At 31.9% G+C, this 20,266-nt stretch overlaps 1 long non-coding RNA gene across 2 annotated transcripts; it reads left to right on the top strand.

Annotated features, from left to right (window-relative positions):
* Nucleotides 1-12,028: 12,028 nt before the first annotated feature.
* LOC122587223 lies at nucleotides 12,029-15,756 on the top strand. Of its 2 annotated transcripts, XR_006322126.1 has the most exons (4): nucleotides 12,029-12,356; nucleotides 13,133-13,664; nucleotides 14,843-15,495; nucleotides 15,588-15,598. It is a non-coding gene; the product is annotated as an uncharacterized LOC122587223 (long non-coding RNA). The 2 variants fall into 2 exon arrangements; XR_006322125.1 differs by having other exon boundaries at nucleotides 14,843-15,756.
* The last annotated feature ends 4,510 nt before the right edge of the window (nucleotides 15,757-20,266 follow it).

Genomic DNA, 20,266 nt, shown 5'->3' with positions numbered 1-20,266 from the left:
GTGCAGCAGATTATGTCAAGCTGACCCAACTTGACCCAGACCCAAAGCTGACCCAACCCAACCCCAAGCTAACCTAACCTGAACCCAAGCTAACCCGAAACCCATAATCTATATTGTGTAGATTATGTGTCGATTGGGTCAAACTGACCCAACCTAAACTAACCAAGCTGACTCAATCCCATGCTAACCCAACCCAACCCCAAGCTGACCCAAATTGTCCCCAAATTGACCCAAAACCCATAACCTACATTTGTGTAGACTAATCTACATTTGTGTAGATTATGTTAACTTGAACCAACTCAAAAGAGGGCGCCTTGACTTCGATTTATCGCAAATTATATCACATTATGGTTTGCTAGAATAAATAAGTAACTAATAAAGTTAAGGTCTGTAAGAAAAAGTTGTACAACTTTTTGGATTTCTTCAATGACTCATGAGAATCTCTTTGACTGACCCAATTGTGGAAATTGGTTTTTAAAGAATCCTCATACAAACAGTTTCCCTAACCAATGATAAACTACATCATACCTCCCTTTATCTACTCCAATGTGACTCGACCTCTGTTGTCCTTTTTATCCATCTTGATCATTCATATATTACGCCCTAGTTAATTAAGTGCTTAAATCCTTTAAGCTTATGAATACATATGAAGTATATCTATATCTAGTCATTTTAGATCAAACACGTACGTACGTAAGTAGAAATTGAGCTTCAACGCTAACGAAAGAACACGAAATTTTAAGAACACCCATATAGTTTTAATAATTTAACGATGTACGGTTTTTGAGATAAAAGATTTTGAATGAATCAAAAGAATAAATTATGGAAGAAAAAAAATGATTGGTTGAGATTTGAGTAAAGAGGAAGACTAATATAGTTATTTTAGTTAAATATAGAATAGATAGAAGGGGCATTTTTGAAAGTAAATGTTGAAATTTAAAATTTAAACAGGGGAATTTGTTTTATAATATAGTACGAGAGCAAGTACCCCCGCGTTGCGATGGTGAGATAGTGAGAGTGATAAGTCATAGAGTATGATAGGTCATAGGAGGTGATATGTCATAGAGTGTGATAGCCAAATTCCTTATCCGTACGGGCTCCGTTATCGGATTTTAAAAATTCGTCGAAAGTATATCGAATGACATCTCTAATTAAAGATCATAAAATTCTAAGAACACCCATATAATTTTTATAATTTATCGATGTACGGTTTTTGAGATAAAATATTTTGAATAAATTGAAAGAATAAATGATTTATGGAGGAGAGAAAAAAAAATGATTGGTTGAGATTTGAGTAGAGAGAAAGGGTATTATAATTATTTTAGATAAATATAGAATAGATAGAAAGACATTTTGAGAAATTAATGTTTAAACTTAAAATTTAGACAGTGACTTTTTGCTTTACGAGAGCAAGTACCCACCCGTTGCGGCGTTGAGATGGTGGGGTGATAGGTCATAGAGTTTGATAGGTCATAAAGTGTGATAGGTCATAGAGAATCATAGCCAAATGTCTTAGCCATACGGGCTCCGCCCTCATATTTAAAAATTCATCGAAAGTATATTGAATGACATCTCTAATGAAAGAGCACGAAATTTTATGAACACCCATATAATTTTTATAATTTATCGACGTATGATTTTTGAGATTAAAGATTTTGAATAAATTGGAGGAATAAATGATTTATGTAGGAGAGAAAAAGAATATGATTGGTTGATATTTGAGGAGAAAGAAAAAATATGATTATTGGTTGATATTTGAGGAGAGAGAAAGAGTAATATAGTTATTTTAGATAAATATAAAATATATATGAGGGACATTTTGGGAAAGTAAATGTTGAAACTTAAAATTTAGACAGGGAAATCTGCTTTATAACATAGTATGAATAATATAGTATATATATATATATATATATATATATATATATATATATATATAGAGAGAGAGAGAGAGAGAGAGTTTCCTTATTTTGGGAACCATTTTTTTTGTAAGAACAATGAGAATTCTTAGATGATATATTTGTTCACATGTTTTTTTATTCATTCACATGTAAAATGATATAAAAAGGTATGTTGTAGAAGAAACTTTTTTTATGAAACCTTCAAAATAGCATTTTATGAACTTGTGAATGAATTTGTTCACATTTTCTGTTCACATGTGACAAACGACTATATGTAAGGTTTTGAAAGAAATTTTCTTCTTCAACATATATTTTTATAGTATTTCATATGTGAATGAACAAAAAAAAATATTTGATCCAATATAAATATTAGGATTTCTCACGGTTCCTAAAAAAAATAGGTTCTCAAAATAAATGTCCCTATATATAGGGGGGCCTTATTTTAAGAACCTTTTATTTTATAGGAACCATGAGAACCATTTCATAATTAATAATAGGGTTTTTCTATAATTTGCCTACTAGGCACATGGTAATCACAATTAAAGCATTAGAGTTTCTTTTTATAAGTTATACATAAATTTAATGAATTGCTGGAATACATAAAATACCAATATTACCACCATTTTAATTATAATTTTAATACTTAATATGCAAGTGCATATTTAATAACTTGTTGGAATGTATTAAAATACCAAGCCTATTTACTCCCGTATGCTATTTTTTACACTTGATACAAAATTGGTATATTGTAGCATAAATTCAAATTGTAATTATCTTAACATAATGGTTTTATTAATAATCTGTTTGGTTGTTCTTATATCTTTAGTTAAAAGAAATTCTTAAAGGTTTTTTTTAATAAGTTATAGTATCTATTTTTCTACAAACATCAACAAATTAATTATGTTCATGTATGTGAATAACATTATTAACATATTGAAACATCAAACCTGATGTAATTTAATCACATTTTTTTTCCAGTCGAATTTATAAATCAAAGAATAACTTCTTTAACATTCCAAAAACTTTTCCTTTACATGATTAACCCAATTTTAGGTGGTATATGAAGTACCATTGCTTAAAATTAACAAAAAAATTAAAAATAGTTTGAAGTAAACTATCGTAAGAGAATAAAATAAATTGTAAACAATTATTTTGTAATCAAAAGTTAAATACTTTAAAACAATTGTCATTTGAATCATAGCTATAATTTGATACAAAATAGTGAAATACTACCATGATTAGTGGAGTATTTTAGAATTTTCAATGTATTTGTATGTTATAAAACTTTGATTACAGATCATCAATATATGCACTTGCATATTGAGTATTAAAATTATAATTAAAATGGTGATATAATATTGGTATTTTATGTATTCCAACAATTCATTAAATTTATGTATAACTTATAAAAAGAAACTCTAATGCATTACTTGTGATTATTAGGGGTTAGTATGGTTCGGTTTGTTTGGTTTTTGCCTAAAACCGAAACCGATCTATTTGGTTTTTAGAAAACCAAAACCATTGGATTCGGTTTTTGTTCGGTTTGGTTTGTCGGTTTTCCGGTTCGGTTTGAATCGGTTTCGGGTTTTTTTTGGTTTTTTTTAATAACTTTTTTTTGTTTTTTATTATTATATTATAAATTTAACTTTCAATTATTAAGAAAAAGGAATATGATGTAGAAACTAAAATATAGAGATGCTTTTTATTAGCTAACTTTAGGTGTTAAAATTAATATAACTTTTATAAAATGAATTGATTTAATTGTATATTTTCATCTAAAACATACAATCTACCAATATATATATAACAAGGTCTTAAATTCATTCCTAAACAAATAAGAACCCTTGGATGAACTTCATCCTTGATTAATAACCATTAGATGAAATTTAATTATTTTATCTTTATTAAATGACAATATTAATATTTTTACTTTATATGATTAGACAAAGACCCTTAAACAATAATCCGTATAAATAATTATTAAATAAAAAAAGGTGTACGCCTAAAACTTTCCTTTACAAGATGAAAATAACATAATTATCATCATCAATTTACAAACATTTATAACATAAATATTTCAATGATTATACATATCGATCCATCTATATAGAAACATTAATTGTTTCCAAATCATATACATAAACTCCAAAACTTACATATATATATTTAACTAGTCCTAATACCCGTAAGATTTACGGTAGCTATACATATTGTATCATAAACAAATTCGAATATACCTCATACATATTCGTGAATATGCCTCATAATGTATGAATTTCCTTGTGGTGCATGCGAATTGGAATAGTGAGCCGTGAAAGATGAGACTACTTGGTCCTCTTCTAGCACTACTAAGGTTAGTATTGGTGGACTGATCAGATTCCGTGTATGCTGCAGAGGGATTTGGTTGTGTTTCAGATGTCTCATTGAGCTTTATTTTCATAGTTGGTATGTTTGGCTTGATTATAGAGTGTTAAGATAGAGTATTGTAGTATCTTGGTGTATTACTTAGGGATAGTCAAGTTGTTTGTTATCTGTAAATATTGTTGGTAATTAATACATTTCAACTTTTTTGAAAATATATGTTGTTTGACTATTAATTTATTTTTTTTATATATAAATTTATACAGGAAGGTAATAGTACATATCAGCATCAGGCCTGCTTTTGAATGTTCTCAGATCAATACTCTGTTGGCCCGAGATGTCATTCGTCACCAGTTTGTCGATCAAAACCGGACGTTTATGCTAAGACCAAGGTTCGTGGCCGGTGCACCACCCAACTCCACTTCCTACCTTCTTTCTTGTCCGTGTGGTGTTACTGCAACACAAATAGCAAGTACCCATTTTGACCCACCTCGCCTAATACCCCCCGTTTCCTCGATGCTACAAAGCAATAACATTCCCCCTGTTGGGATGCCACTTTTTTGTTCTATATGCAAGCTGCCTAAGGATGATGTGAGCATAGATGAAAAGGATGAGAAAACTGATGTGGCGGGTCGACCTTCTTTTAGAGTCTTAAACCCGTGTTCTCATATTTTTCATGCTACATGCATCAGCAACTGGTTCCAAAACGAGCGCCTCGATTGTCCTCAATGCCGGTATATAGTGCTTACCAGTGATGATGATTTCAACATGTGGGCCTCGCTTCATAATCAAAGGCTGTAAGTCTCCTACTTCATTCTTTTGTTCATCCATTTTTTGTATTTAATATTTATGTAACCATGGTTACCTTTTAGTTAGCAACCAAAATCAGAATTAAAATCTTTATTTGCTAGTTATGGTGTTTCTTAAGTAACACAGTTGCCACACACCTAATTGTGCATAAAAAAGTTCCAGGTAGTCACTCCTTTCATAGTGTGAAAATTACATGAATATGGTATTAGAAATAGTCCATTTGCTAGATGTCATCAACGGTGTATTGTTATAGATGATAGAGAAGGTGGGATAATGTACACGGGTTGTTTATGGGCAGGAGTTGTAGAGGGACCAGTCTATAAATGTTTAGAACTTGACGATTGGTTTGTTATAAACAGCTAATAAGTTAGTTATAACCTTATTAATCGTGCTTGTTTGAAATTTTGTGTCTCTTATAGTCTTATGTATTTTAAATGAATGCAACAGGCGGGTAGAAGGTGGTGCAGGAACTCGTTTGGAAGTTTGAAGGAGAGAGATCTGTTTAGTGACCTTGCTATTAACTGGTAGATGTGCATATGAATATGATGTAGTAATTTCTTACTTTTGGCATCTCTTGAACTACTTTTCCACACTCCCCTAATTCCACATCTTAGCTATTTAAACGTTTTAAATTTCTTTGAATGTTTATGTGGTTGTACTTTCTTGTGTGATGTTGCTAATGTTTATTTGGTTTCCATGCGAAGATGGTGGTTTAGTTTATTAATTGAGTTGGGTGTGTCAATTGACTACAACTATATATTTGTGTGAAGAACATGAAAGAACTAGTCATATACAAGGACCTTGGTAAAACATGAAGTCTTTTAGGCAAAATATTTTATCTGAGCATTGTAAAACAATGAACTCGATTCATACGAGTACACTCAGTTTATGGTTGTGGACTTGTGGTCACAAGCAGACAAGTCTGTCCAAAAGGAAAAATTGTTGGCAGAATTTGGGGAGAAGAGGGTATGGGTAAATGGGAGTTGAAATCTGCTTTAACTTGTGAAAGTGCTTGATATCTATGAGAGTAGGCTAGCTTGGCTTGAGCCGGTTCATAGCCGGTAGTGACCGGTGAGTTTAGTTTAATTAGTTGATCTCCCTCACTTGAATGATATCTTAAGCCTTCTGGTACCATGAATGATAATGTAAATTACATAAGGTAAAATAGTTGAAATGTTTATATTCTGCCTCTATTTAAGATATTACTAAAGCTTGTGAATTGTGATTGTATGGGGACTTCATAAGTTTTTTTTACGCGGTATCAAGAATTGCTTCAGAGTAATTTTTTATTTTTAGTAATTCCATTTAATTTAATTAACCATGGGGAATATTTATAGTTCATATGACATTTTAGGATATGGATTATGAAAAAAAAAAAAGATACCTTCGTTAAACTAAGTGAGTAATAGAATAAGTTGAACCAAGTGCACAATTATCCATTAAGACGAGATACAAAAATTAAAACATCATTACATATACTCTATATTGCTTTCACCCACTTATATATATCCTCCACTATATATTTTTGAGTCTTATCTCAAAGTGATTTTCCTCATTTAGCACGTTTTATAAACAAGTGACATACACAGTGAGGAATTGATAGTGCAACAGGTAAACTTAAATAATTAAACAATTTAATCATACATAAATAAGTTAATTGTTTTTGCTCCTATCACTGTAGTCACTCTTTAAAAAAAATTAGTTAAACGATTTTAATGATTATTGGACAGTTTTAACATTAAAAATGAAACGTTTCAATGTATTCAAAATCATTTTCACATATATATTAGACAGATCCACTATACAAATAAAGGGGTCACCGGGAACCCAGTTAGCTTAGCCCAGTAGCGTAAAAGAAAAAGTAAAAAGTGTATGCCTTAAGTCCACATTAAATTGTTATTGGCTCTGTCATAACTCAGCAGGTTTATAGAATTTTGCATGTTTGAAAGCTAAATTTTGCTTCCTTTATATAATTTTATTAAGTAATATATAAAATAAAATATCTATGGTTAAATTTGAAAAAAAAAATTTTAAAAGTCAAGTTAGGACATCTTCGTTTGGGTAGAGTAAGAATTATATATGCCTTTTGAAATGATGAAAAACTATATATATAGTTTAGACTTCTTATGTATATAGTAATGTGAATTCGTCACTACGAACGTTTGACTATGCAATGTGAAAGGTACAATCTCGGCTCATTTAGAGTAAAGTCTTATAAATGAAGTCGAGCTCAGATAGTAAGTAATTTAAAAGTTCGAGCCCGACTCGTTTATAAAATAATTATCTAAGTAATTTGGTAAATCCTATTGTTTCTAGACAGATCAATTATGATTATGTATAGAAATTTTTATATTGAATAATAATATAAAATATAAAAATATATAATAATATCCTACTAAATAATTTTTGTTAGATTCTTGTATATGTTTTAAATAAGAATGCTCATGAGGTTATTCAAAATCGCAAGCTTACTCGAGTTTAGTGTTCATGGCATTTTTACATTTATACATAACTGAATAAATTGTTTTGGAAATAACTACTTTTTGTTATGATGACTAATGATTAAGAATATAATTAGAAATTACCAACTTGTTTCTAGAAATGGACACTTAAAATGAGACAAACATAAATAAAAATGTGAATACTTGAAGTTGAACAGAAAAGTAGCTCTTTTCATGATATTTAGGTGTTGTTTCGGTAAATTTTAACCGATTTGGGTAGTGGTGATAAAAAAAAAAAATTGCTTTAATGTTGTTTGTGTTGATTTTTTTCCTTTTTTTTTTGTTTTGTTTTGTTGTGTTTGTGTGTATTTAAATCTAGCCATGCTTTCTAAATTATGTTAGAGCTTCAAAACTATCCCCGAACACTCTTCTAAGTCTTTAGTATAGCATCAGCTAAATGACTAAATCTATTCATTTTTGTGTGGGTGTGGGTGTGGGTGTGTGGGTGTGGGTGTGTATGTGTGTGTGTGTGTGTGGGGGGGGGGGGGGGGGGGGGGGGGCTCAACTCTAGTTCTTCCTTGGTCTCGTCAAGAGCACTTGGGGCGCAATTACCAAGATCTATTTACATCTCAACATACGAGAAATCAATCTAGATTCACTTTTCAGGTGGAACTTCTTTGATCATGACAAAAGTATCCCTTATGTGGGCATTTGGCACTTTGATCAGCTTAATTAGCTTGCGAGAACATCCTCGTGCTCTCTTTCCCATATTGTACAAGTACACTGGTGGACTACATTACATATGACGGGCTAATGGTCCACTAAACTCATGTACAATGTTAGTCATAAAAAAATGTGTGCTATTGGTCACTTTAAATCATGATTTTGTTACTGCACAAGTATCTCTTTGACTCCAACCAAAATTGTCATGTTGTTTATATATGTCTCACGGGTTCCTTGAAGTCAAAGATAATTACGGGTTTAGAAGTTTAGTTTTTTTAACAACAAATCTACTGTTCTACTTCTGAATTACCATTTGTCAGAGATTAAACCTTTTACTTCAAGAAAATAGTCTTTATCAAATGGGCTAGTCATACTTTAATGGTTTAGTAATGCTCAAAATTTGAGTTTATATGAGCCTAATTTTGTAAAAAAAAAGTTAGAGCCCATGTATATTGATGTGGGTGGTCACTCACTTGGCCCAATTCCATACCCAAGTTCTCTCTTCAATGAAATTTTTTTTCTATCAATTAAGTTATAGTTAGTTTCTGAATTGGAGTAACTAGTTAAAATTGTAAATTTCGATAGTTTCATTTTCTTTTTACAATTGTACCTTGTACCTCTTAATATTTGCACTCTATTGATTTTGAATGCTTTGTAGGGGGTATCGGATGCAGGTTTGTAATTTCACATCAATTTTGATTTTTGACCTTGTTTTAGGAACTTCTGTGATTGACCACTTCTTAAGATAACTATTGTTGATAGCCCTGTGAATGATACTCATATATAAATCTGTCAGCAGAACACCCTCATCGGTAACTCTATTCTTGGTTGGTTGGCCATAAAGGTAAAAGAATAAATATTAAACAAAGTGAAACCAATCAACTTGAGCCAACTTTGGTCACTTCATCCACTGAAAGTCGGTACACGTTTACACACAATTATATCTATTATTTTTTTCTTTTTAAATTAAAAATTGATTATTATATAATTGAAGTTGTTTCAAAAATATGCGTAATTTATAAATATTTAATAAAGATATAAAATACATATTTATTTTATATAATATATCATTATCTTTTAAAGTATGTAATATGTACATTACATTTTATTTATTTACTTCAATGATGCCGATAAAATTTTAGTAGATTTAGTCTAAAATACATAATTTTTAGATATATTTTAAATAATTTTAATTTTAAAAAGTTATATTAAAATAATAGTTTGGTTGAGTTGTTAATGAGAATGTAAGAGTATGGATTTGGTTGGGTAGGTTGAGTAAGAAAGAGAAATTAGTATTATAATGAATAGTTTAGTTGGGTCAGATTAGATTGTAAATGGAGATGATCTTAAGTCTTAGCTCATGTAGTTAGTATAATATGTAAGGATAAGTGCGCCGGAATGCAGTTAACTAATTTCAAAAAGTTATTATGTGCACGAACTTTAGGTCAGCTTTATTGTATTCTTGAAATTACGTTTATTGTAAACATAAAACTGGATTGTGGATATTTGTAACCGGTTACTTCACATAATACTAATTTTTTTTATCTTTTTAATTATTCTTTCTTTCTTACCTTCCCTACTTTTCTTTCTTGCCCTTTTTTTTTCCCAATCAATAAATCCAACCACCATCATTATCATTTTTTCTTTAATCATCACATCCGGAAATGAATAATGTAAAAAAACGAAATCAATAAAATTGATGTACATTAGCGGAAATCAATAAACTATGAGATTTACGCAAAAGGGGCAAATGGATATTTGAAATTACATTTGGGGTTTCTTTTTTCACCACAAAAACATACTCATTTTGTTGTTGTACAAAAGAATCTCCGGCGCCGGTGACCGAGTTTTCATGTGATTTGAAATGGGTATTTGAAAGTACATATGGGTTTTGTTCTTCTTCTTCTTCAAGTGAGTACATCAAGTTTGACAAAGATGATGATATACAAAAACCAAGTTTCTTGAATCTCCAGCAACATTTTCCGATATGGTTATGGAGAAGATAGAAGCACCGTTGAAAGAAATTAAAAGAATCAAAAGAAAACATATAACAGCAAAGAAGGATCTTTTCTTATTTTCCATTGATTTATTAACAAAACGTAAAAACTTTTGTGTGATTCATGGTTTTGTGTTTGATTTGTTGTTGAGAAGGTGGGTAGTAGGATGTGTGCAAATCCGGCGCCACTACACTGCATCACAAGCGCCATCGTCGACCACACCACCGATGCCATTCGTTGATCGATCTACAGCAGATTTAAGCAATCATCTTGGACGGATTATGTTTGTCGTGGTGCAATCGGTGTTGTTATGGCGGCTGCGGACGTGACGAAGATGACGGAGATAGCAGGTGCGTATGTGTGTGCATCTTGATTGTGGTGGTGCAATTAGCAGTCATCATCATGATCTCTCTGTAAATTTATATTTATCTTTGTTTTATTATATATATATATATATATATAATTTGAGAAGTCCAAAAAAGGACCATTGATTTTCGTAAGTTACACACCACCATCATGATCTACTACGATATACAAGACTTTCTCATAAAAACACTAAGACTTTCCAGCGACGGGCCCACAGAAAAATCATGTGTAATGTAACTTAACTTACACATGATTTTCTGGTGGGCCTGTCGCCGGAAAGTCATAGTGTTTTTACAAAAAAGTCTTGTATATCGTAGTAGATGATGATGATGTACAAAAATCAATGGTCCTAGTTGGTCCTAAAATAAGAGGTGGTCTCAAAATATCTCACCCCTATATATATATGTTTATGTTTATAAGTTTTTTAATTAATAGAAAATAAAAGATGACCTGCTACCCTTTTAGCAAGTCACGTTTGAATACTTTAGAACTTTTGATCAAGTTTTTAACTATTAAGACTATTAAATAAAAAAGAAACAAGGCCTTACTCACTAACCGTCCCTCTTCTCCCCCCCTTCCACATCCCACCGCAAAAATTAACGCCGACCATAATAAAATTACTTTTACGTTAATATCCACACCGTCATTGCCATCATCACTGCCGCTACATTGCTCAAGCACCAATCTCTATATATATTATATAGTAAAAATTATTTCAGGAAAATAAAATTTACCCTATATATATATATATATCATATATATTCGTTATATTATACGAGGGAAAGTGTCAGCGTATTGCGGCAGTGAGATGGTAGGGATGCTAGGTCATAAGAGGTGATATGTCATAGCCAAATGCTTTATCCTTACGGGCTCTGCCCTCGCATTTAAAAATTTCGTCGAAAGTATATCGAATGACATCTCTAATGAAAGAACATGAAATTTTAAGAACACCCATACAACTTTTATAATTTATCAATACACTATTTTTAGATAAAAGATTTTGAATGAATTAGATGAATAAAATGATTTATGGAAGAGAGAAAAAAATGAATGGTTTAGATTTGAGAAGAGAGAAAAAAATGAATGGTTGAGATTTAAGAGCATTACAGGTATATTAGCTAAGAGTATTTAAATTAGTAAATAAAGGAAATGGGTATTTTAGGTACTTCAAATCATGAATTGAGATTTTCAGAAAAGGCAAAATACTTTATATAGATATAGATAGATAGATAGATAGATATAGAAGTATAGATAGATATAGATATAGATTATATCTTGTTTAGAAAATGAAATGTACCTGAGTTTAGGTTACCAATGTGAATAAGTCTAGAATTAAAAGGGGTTACATTGTCAAGGTAAGTAACGTAAGCAACTGGTAGGTGTAAAGTGAAAAAAAAACCCCTAATTTATCAAATTTGGGGTTTTTCTTATTTTCTTGTATCTGCCTATCTGGGGGGTAGAAATTGAGAACAACTTTCACTTGAAACTGACATGGCTGCCCTTGATATATCGGGAGATGGCCGTCTGAGATGCCACATTTGCTCCAGAATTTCGCCTTCTTTTTTCCCCAACTGCCCCCAATGTGGTTCTGATACATTTGTTGCCCTGCAAGTAGAATCTCATCCACGTTTGACTCAAGATTTCTTCCAAAATCACCTTGAATCACAACCCATTTCTGTTCAAAAGCTGATTTATGAAAAAAGAGCAAAAGAGCTCATCAACTCCTTTCAACGGAAAGGATTTTTACTTCAAACGGAGAGGTATATATATGTATGTTGTTGGATTTGATTTATAAATACTGTTGTTTTGTTCGTTTTGATTATTTAGTTGATTATATATATATATGTGTGTGTGTGTGTGTGTGTATGTGTGTGTGTGTGTTGTTTGATTGGATTTTACTAGTATTATTTGATTTAATCATCACGAGCATAGTGCCCGCACGTTGCAGCGGCTAGAAAGTGATGACAATATAAAAGGGAGGCGGTGGTGGAGAGCGAGGTAGGCGGTGGAGAAGGAGAGCAACGGCGGAAGAGGGTGATAGAAAGTCGATGAGAGTGTGTAATAATTAGAGAAAATGGGGAAAAGGAGGGTATATAAGGGTATTATGTTTAAGTAGGGGTATTTTGGGAAGAAAAAAAAATGCTGAATTTAAGAAATTCAATACTCTTTATAAGGGAGTATAGATATAAATGGAATAAAGTGTTAAAAAATAAATGGAATGAAGTGTTGTTAGTAAGGCAATTTTGGAAGATTCTAGAATGTAAGGATTATTTATGGGCCAGATGGGCTTAACATTGTCAAATTAAAAAAAAAAAGGAGTATTTGGGATATTAGTGTCGATAATTCTGACAGTTGGGGATGGAAAACAATGCTGGGAATTAGGGATTTGATTAAACATCATCTTGATGTATTACTTTGGGATAGTCAAGTTGTTTTGTTATCTGTAAATATTCTTGGTAATTAATACATTTCACCTTTTGAGAAAATATATGTTGCTTGATTATTAATATGTTTTTTTTTATATAAATTTATACAGGACGATAATAGTACATATCAGCATCAGGCCTGATTTCGAATGTTCTCAGATCAATACTCTGTTTGCCCAAGATGCCATTCGTGACCGGTTTGTCGATCAAAATCGGACGTTTATGCTAAGGCCAAGGTTCGTGGGCGGTGCACCACCAAACTCCACTGCCTACCTTCTCTCTTGTCCGCGTGGTGTTACTGCAACACAAATAGCAAGTACCCGTTTTGACTCACCTCGCCTAATACCCCCCCATTTCCTCGATGCTACAAATCCATAACATTCCCCTTGTTGGCATGCCTCTTTTTTGTTCTATTTGCAAGCTGCCTAAAGATGATGTGAGCAGAGATGAAATGGATGAGGAAACTGATGTGGCGGGTCGACATTCTTTTAGAGTCTTAAACCCGTGTTCTCATATTTTTCACGCAAAATGCATCAGCAACTGGTTTCAAAGTGAGCGCCTCGATTGTCCTCAATGCCGGTATATTGTGCTTACCAGTGATGATGATTTCAATTTGTGGGCCTCGCTTCATAATGATAGGCTGTAAGTCTCCTACTTTATTCATTTGTTCATCCTTTTTTTTTGTATTTAGTATTGAATCTGTTGATTAAACTTAATTGTCAAAAGTTTGAATTGTGGCTGTTTTTATGTATTCGATTATTTATAAATAGGTTATAAATAAAAATCAGATGAGTTTTAGTTTGATACAGACCTTGTGTGTCACACAGATTGAAATTATTTATAAATAGTTATGACCATGATGTCTTTAGAGTTTACTACATGTATTCCTATCGTTAAGGAACTAAAAAAACCTCATAAGGGGGGTGGGAGTGGTTTCCCCAACCCCAAAATTCCCCAAATTTCCATATCACCATCTTCCAATAAAAACCCTCCACCTCAAACTTCCCCAATTCACCCCAAATCACCCCAAAACTATGGCGCCACTCACCCCAACCCCAATTTCCAAATCATCATTTTTATTTCCATTTATTTTTACTCTATAAATTTAAAACATAAAAAAACATTCATTAATAATTAAAAACGCTATAATAATACTAGAAAAAAAAAACGAAACTAAAAACAAGTCCAACAGTTATTCGAATGAAAACATTACACGAACGAAACTATAAAAAGGGCATTGCCATCCATTTCTTGCGGCAATTTTTTTTTGTTTTCTTTGGATCCATTAGTAATGGGTGTTTATTTTTTATAAAGAAGAAGTGTTTTTTTTTTATAAAAGTGGAGGTTTTTGGATTTGAAGTTTGTGTTGTGTAATGTTGTTTAAAAATGGTGTTGGATATATATAGTGAAAAGAAAGATGGGTGAGATTTAAAAAAAAAAAAAAAAATGGCAGTTGCTGGTTGGTTGTTTCAGATCAAGCGGGCCCCCCATGCAATTCTCTCTCTTCGGTGTTAGAACCCCAAAACCGGAACAATTTTCCCCACCCCGACCCACCGGCGGTGGTGTTCCCACTCGGGGCCGGGGTTCACCGCGCCTCACCCCACATCCACTCCCACCCCCCTAAATTGATTCAACTAAGAGAAGATAAGGCTATAAAAAAAGCAAACGTGACAAGAATCAAAGTTGTTACCAAGTGACGTTTAGAACTTGACAATTGGTTTGTTATAAACAGTTAGTAAGTTAGTTTTAGCTATATTAATCGTGTTGGTTTGAAATTAATGTCTCTATATAGTCTTATGTATTTTAAAGGAATGCAACAGGGCGGTAGAAGGTGGTGCAGGAACTCATTTGGAAGTTTGAAGGAGAGAGATCTGTTTAGTGACCTTACTATTAACTGGTAGATGTGCATATGAATATGATGTAGTAATTTCTTACTAATTTGGCATCTCCTGAACTACTTTTCCACACTCCCTTAATTCCACATCTGAGCTAATTAAACGTTTTAAATTTTTTTAAATGTTTATGTGGTTATACTTTCTTGTGTGATGCTGCTAATGTTTATTTGGTTTCTATGCAAAAAATAGTGGTTTAGTTTATTAATTGAGTTGGGTGTGTCAACTGAGCAAAACTATACATTCATGTGAAAAACATTAAAGAATCAATCATATACAAGGACCTTGGTAAAATATGAAGTCTGTTAGGCAAAAGAGTACTGGGCATTGTAAAATAATGAACTCGCTTGATACGAGTAAACTCAATTCGTCGTTGTGGACCTGTAGTCACGAGCAGACAAGTCTATGTCCAAAAGAAAAATTGGTTGGCAGAATCTGTAAATTAAACCTTTTATAGCGTAACCTGTGGATTTGGGGAGAACAGGATATGGGTAAATGGGAATTGAAATCTACTTAACTTGTGAAAGTGTTTGATATCTATGAGAAAGGCTAGCTTGGCTTGAGCTGGTTCGTAGCCAGTGGTGGGTTTACTTTAATTAACTGATCTCTCTCACTTGCCTGATACTCACTTTTTGATGGAAAAAACTAACCGCAGCGAGCTGTTTATGTCTAGGAATAATGCGGGTCGTTGGTGAGGAAGTCTTAAGCCTTCTGGTACCATTAATGATAATGTAAATTACATACGGTACTATAGTTGAAATGTTTAGATTCTGCCTCTGTTTAAGATATTATTGAAGCTTGTGAATTGTGATTGTATGCAACCAGAATTTGCTTCAGAGTAATTTTCTATCATTTTTTTTTTTTTTAACCTTGGAGAATATTTATAGTTCATATGACATTTTAGGATATATGGATTAAAGAAAAAGAGATACCTTCGTTAGAATAACTGAGCAATTAATAGAATATAAGTTGAACCAAGTGTAAGATTATCCATTGAGCCGAGATATAAAACATCATTACATTCACTCTATATTACTTTCACCATCTTATATATATATATATATCCTCGACTATATATTATTGAGTTTTATCTTAGTGGTATTCCTCATTTAACATATTTTATAAACAAGTACCACACAGTGAGGAATTGATAGGCAATAGGTAAACATAAATTATTAAACAATTTAATCATGAATAAATAAGTCAATTGTTTTTGCTCTTATCACTTTAGTCACTCTTTAAACAAGTTTATTTAAGCAATTTAATGATTATTGGACAGTTTTAACACCAAGAATAAAAAGAATACATATTCTTTTTGTGACTCATTTAAAATCATTTTCACATACACAGATCCATTATACAAATAAGGTAATAGACAGATCATTTATACATATAAGGTGGTCACCAGGACCCCGTGAACATAGCCCAGTAGCAAAAAAAAAAAAGGGTAAAATGTATATACCTTAAGTCCAGATTAAATTTGTTATCTGGCTCTCTCATAAGTCATAACTCGGAAAGTTCACAGAATTTTGCCCAAATGTTTGAAAGCTAAATTGTGTCCCTTTCGTCTCAATTTAAATTTCTTATTTCGATATCTTAGATCATTTGTTTTATTTTTGACCGTAAATATATTTGTAAATATTTACTCAGGAAAAACTTTAAAAGTCAAACTATAAAATTCAAAAGTTTGGATAGAGGAAGTATTATATATGCCTTTTGAAATGATGAAAACTATGAAGTTTAGACTTGCTACATGTATAGTAATGTGAATTTTGTCACTACGAACGTTTGACTATGTAATGTGAAGGGTACAATCTCGGCTCCTTTCGAGTAAAGTCTTATTGAGCTTGGCTCGCAAGTAATTTTTAAAAGTCGAGCCCGACTCGTTATAAAATAACTATAGTTAATTTGGTAAATCTTATTGTTTCTAGACAAATCAAGTTATAATTATCTACAGAAATCTTTATATTCAATAATATTAAAATATAAAAATATATAATAATATCCTACTAAATTTTTTTGTAAGATTTTTGTATATGTTAAATGTTATAACTAAGATGCTCATCAGCTTATTTAGAATCCCAAGCTTACTCGAGTTTAGTGTTCATGACATTTTTACATTTACACATAACTGAATAAATTGTTTTGACAATAACAACTTTTTGTTATGCATGTCTAAAAATTAAGGATATAATTAGAAAATACCAACTAGTTGCTAGAAATGGACACTTAAAATGAGAGAAACAATATAAATGTTAACACTTAGAAATTGAACGGAAGACATCAACCGGTGATTCTTTTCACCCTGTTCAATCAGTTAATTAGTAAGTTCCGTCGCTCCTCTTCTTCGACCGCGAGCGATTTGGGTAGCGTGGTGATAAACAAATTAAATGGCTTTAATGTTGTTTGTGTTATTTTTGAGTGTATTTTTTTTTTTTGTGCGGCAGTACATACTGTTTAGGCTTAGGTTGTTGTACCCTGGGAAGCTAATGGGTTCACTTGGGTGGTCCGAAATCAGTTTTAAAGGACCTTGGTTTAACCATATCCTCAGCCAGAGTGCCCTTTTTCTTGTTGAACATTTCTGTTAATGTAAATAATTTCTTGTAATCTGTATTTTTTTTATTGTAATTCGAATTATTATATCAATTAAATTTTATTTTGTGAATGGTGTTCCTACAGTAATTTAAATCTAGCCATGCTCTCTAAATTATGTTAGAGCTTCAAAACTATCCCCGGACACTCTTTAGTATAGCATCATAACTGAATCTATTCATTTTAGGGGCCTTCAACCGTACTCCTACCTAGGTCTCAGCAAGAGCACGAGGGGCCCAATTACCAAGATCCATTTACATACCTCAACATACGAGAAATCAATTGGTGATGGCAAAACTATCCTTTATTTGGCACTTTGATCAGCGCTTAGCTTGCGAGAACATCCTCGTGCTCTTTTTCCCATATATACGAGTATACTGGTGGAACTACATTACATATACCGGGCTAATGATCCACTAAATCCATGTACAATGTTTGTCATAAAAAAATATTTGCTACTAGTCACTTTAAATACCAATTCCGTCACTCTACGAGTATTGTTGGAAGTGTTAATTGTCTAAGTCTTGTTTGGAAATTAAGTCGGTTATAGTTGGCGTTAGTCGCCGCTTATTAGTTCCAAAAGTTATGTCCGTTAAGTTAGAAAGTTGTGTATATTATTGATAGAAAAGATGCGTCTATAAGAAAAGATTACAATGGTTCAGGTGCTAACGAACCAACACATCTCTTCATTTATACCATTTCATTGTGTATGAATATGTGGGTCATTTGTATAGGCTAGTTTGACTACTGTTTGAGTATGATAAAATATGTGTATGGCAAGATGAAAGTATGCACAACAATTCAGAAGTAGTTTATATATATAACTAGTATTTGAACCCGCACTTTGCCGCGGGTGTTAACATATTAGCAAATAACAAACCGTAAAACAAGAACATATAAAAATATCAAAGTGATAACATCAATCGGTAATACAATTTATATGATAACTAGTTATAGTTATTAATTTATATGTAATGATAATAGTTATAAAGATCTAAATATAACTTAGTTAATGTACTCAAAGTGTATGTTCGGTTGTTGTTGTATATACTACTAAGTATATTATATAAGTTCCATATAATTAAGGGAAAATGATTTATAATGTTAACATCATCTTTGTTGGATGATGTTGCTCTCACAAACTCACTTAAATCATTTTCTACACATGTCAAAAAGCCCCTCATGATTTTAATGGTTTGTGAGAGCAACATCATCCAACCAAAATAATGTAAACATCATCCAAGTATAAAAGTTTTTGATGTTGGGTTGGTAAGTAGCCCAAAATTAAAATGATAAGTTTTATAGTTACACTTTCTGGCCCATTCAACAATTAGGAGCCCAAGGCTTGATAGCCCATTAAACTCACAAAAATATTTGCCCTGTCTCCTTAATATTTCCTTTGAATTTGTATTGTATTAAAAATAAGTTTGGAAACCCAGTGCGGTTTATATAAACCGTGTGCTACCTGTATGGTTGTCTCTCACTCTCTCTACTTTTATGTCTTTATCAAATGCAAAGGTTAACACGTACTCTGCTTATTACCACATGTCAGGGATTAAATCTTCAATTCTAGAGGCATGAATCTTTATCAAATGGGCTAACTATACATCGACTTTAATGGTTTAGTAATATATGCTCAAAATTTGGGTTTATATGAGCCTAATCTTGGCCCATTTCCAGACCCAAATTCTCCCTCTAATGAAATTTTTTCTATCGACTTATACTGTAATTATTTTTTAGAATAGAAGAGTTGTAAATTTCTTAGTTTCATTTTCTTTTTACAATTGTACCTTTTAACTTTTAATGTTTGCACTATTTTGATTTTGAGTGCTTTGTAGGGTGGTGTCGGATGCAGGTTTGTAATTTCGCATCAATTTTGACGTTGTTTTGGGAATTTTGTGATTGCCTACTTCTTAAGATAACTATTTCAGTACATTGGATAGCCCTGTGAATGATATTATGAATTTGTCACCATCCTTGATTCTTAGCTCATGTAGCTAATAATATGTATATATGATGTAGTAATATTGAATTTGTCACCATACTTAATAATTTAAGTTTCATGCCAGAACACTTTATAAATATGTATATGATATTTGTATAGATTTATCAATTCTCTGAATAACAAAAAATTCCCACTAATATCATACGTATTTGAACATAATGTTCAATACCATCATTTATTTTTCAACACCATAAGTTAAAAAAAAAAAAGAAAAAAAAATAGTCACGTTTGTGTGACCATCATGAGCCAACTTTGGGATAAGGAAAGATGCCAAAGGTTTTTGGAAACGAATATACATAAACTTTACTAGCTAAACTTCACCAAAACAAACTACATATGAAGAATTTCTATTTCTTAAATGGAAAATATAAAAATTGAGGTCAAATCCAAACAATTTTGCGCATTAACGTCTGGGTTTAAAGGCCATCGACAATTAGCTAGTCGAACACGACCCCATTATGCAAGCAACTTTGAAAGAATAAAAGGAGCTATATTAGGGAGAGTTCACACATTTCGAAGTGTATGATCGAGCTATATCCAGCCGCGGGTTGAAGACTTTGAGGGAAAGAAGTGACCGTTGAACGGTCAGAAAAAAGGGGGCCTATGGTTTTGAATGCAACAGTTATAAAAAGAAAAACTTTTTCTTATTTAAACTCATTTATCTTCGTACAATCAACCACAAACAACTAAATATACATTTTACACACACTTTTTATACAAAACTTTCATCCCAAACATCTCAATTTTATCACAAA

The sequence above is a fragment of the Erigeron canadensis genome, chromosome 2 (genome assembly GCF_010389155.1).
Source record: "Erigeron canadensis isolate Cc75 chromosome 2, C_canadensis_v1, whole genome shotgun sequence".
Lineage (NCBI taxonomy): Eukaryota > Viridiplantae > Streptophyta > Magnoliopsida > Asterales > Asteraceae > Erigeron > Erigeron canadensis.
This window is presented reverse-complemented; position numbering and strand designations above follow the sequence as displayed.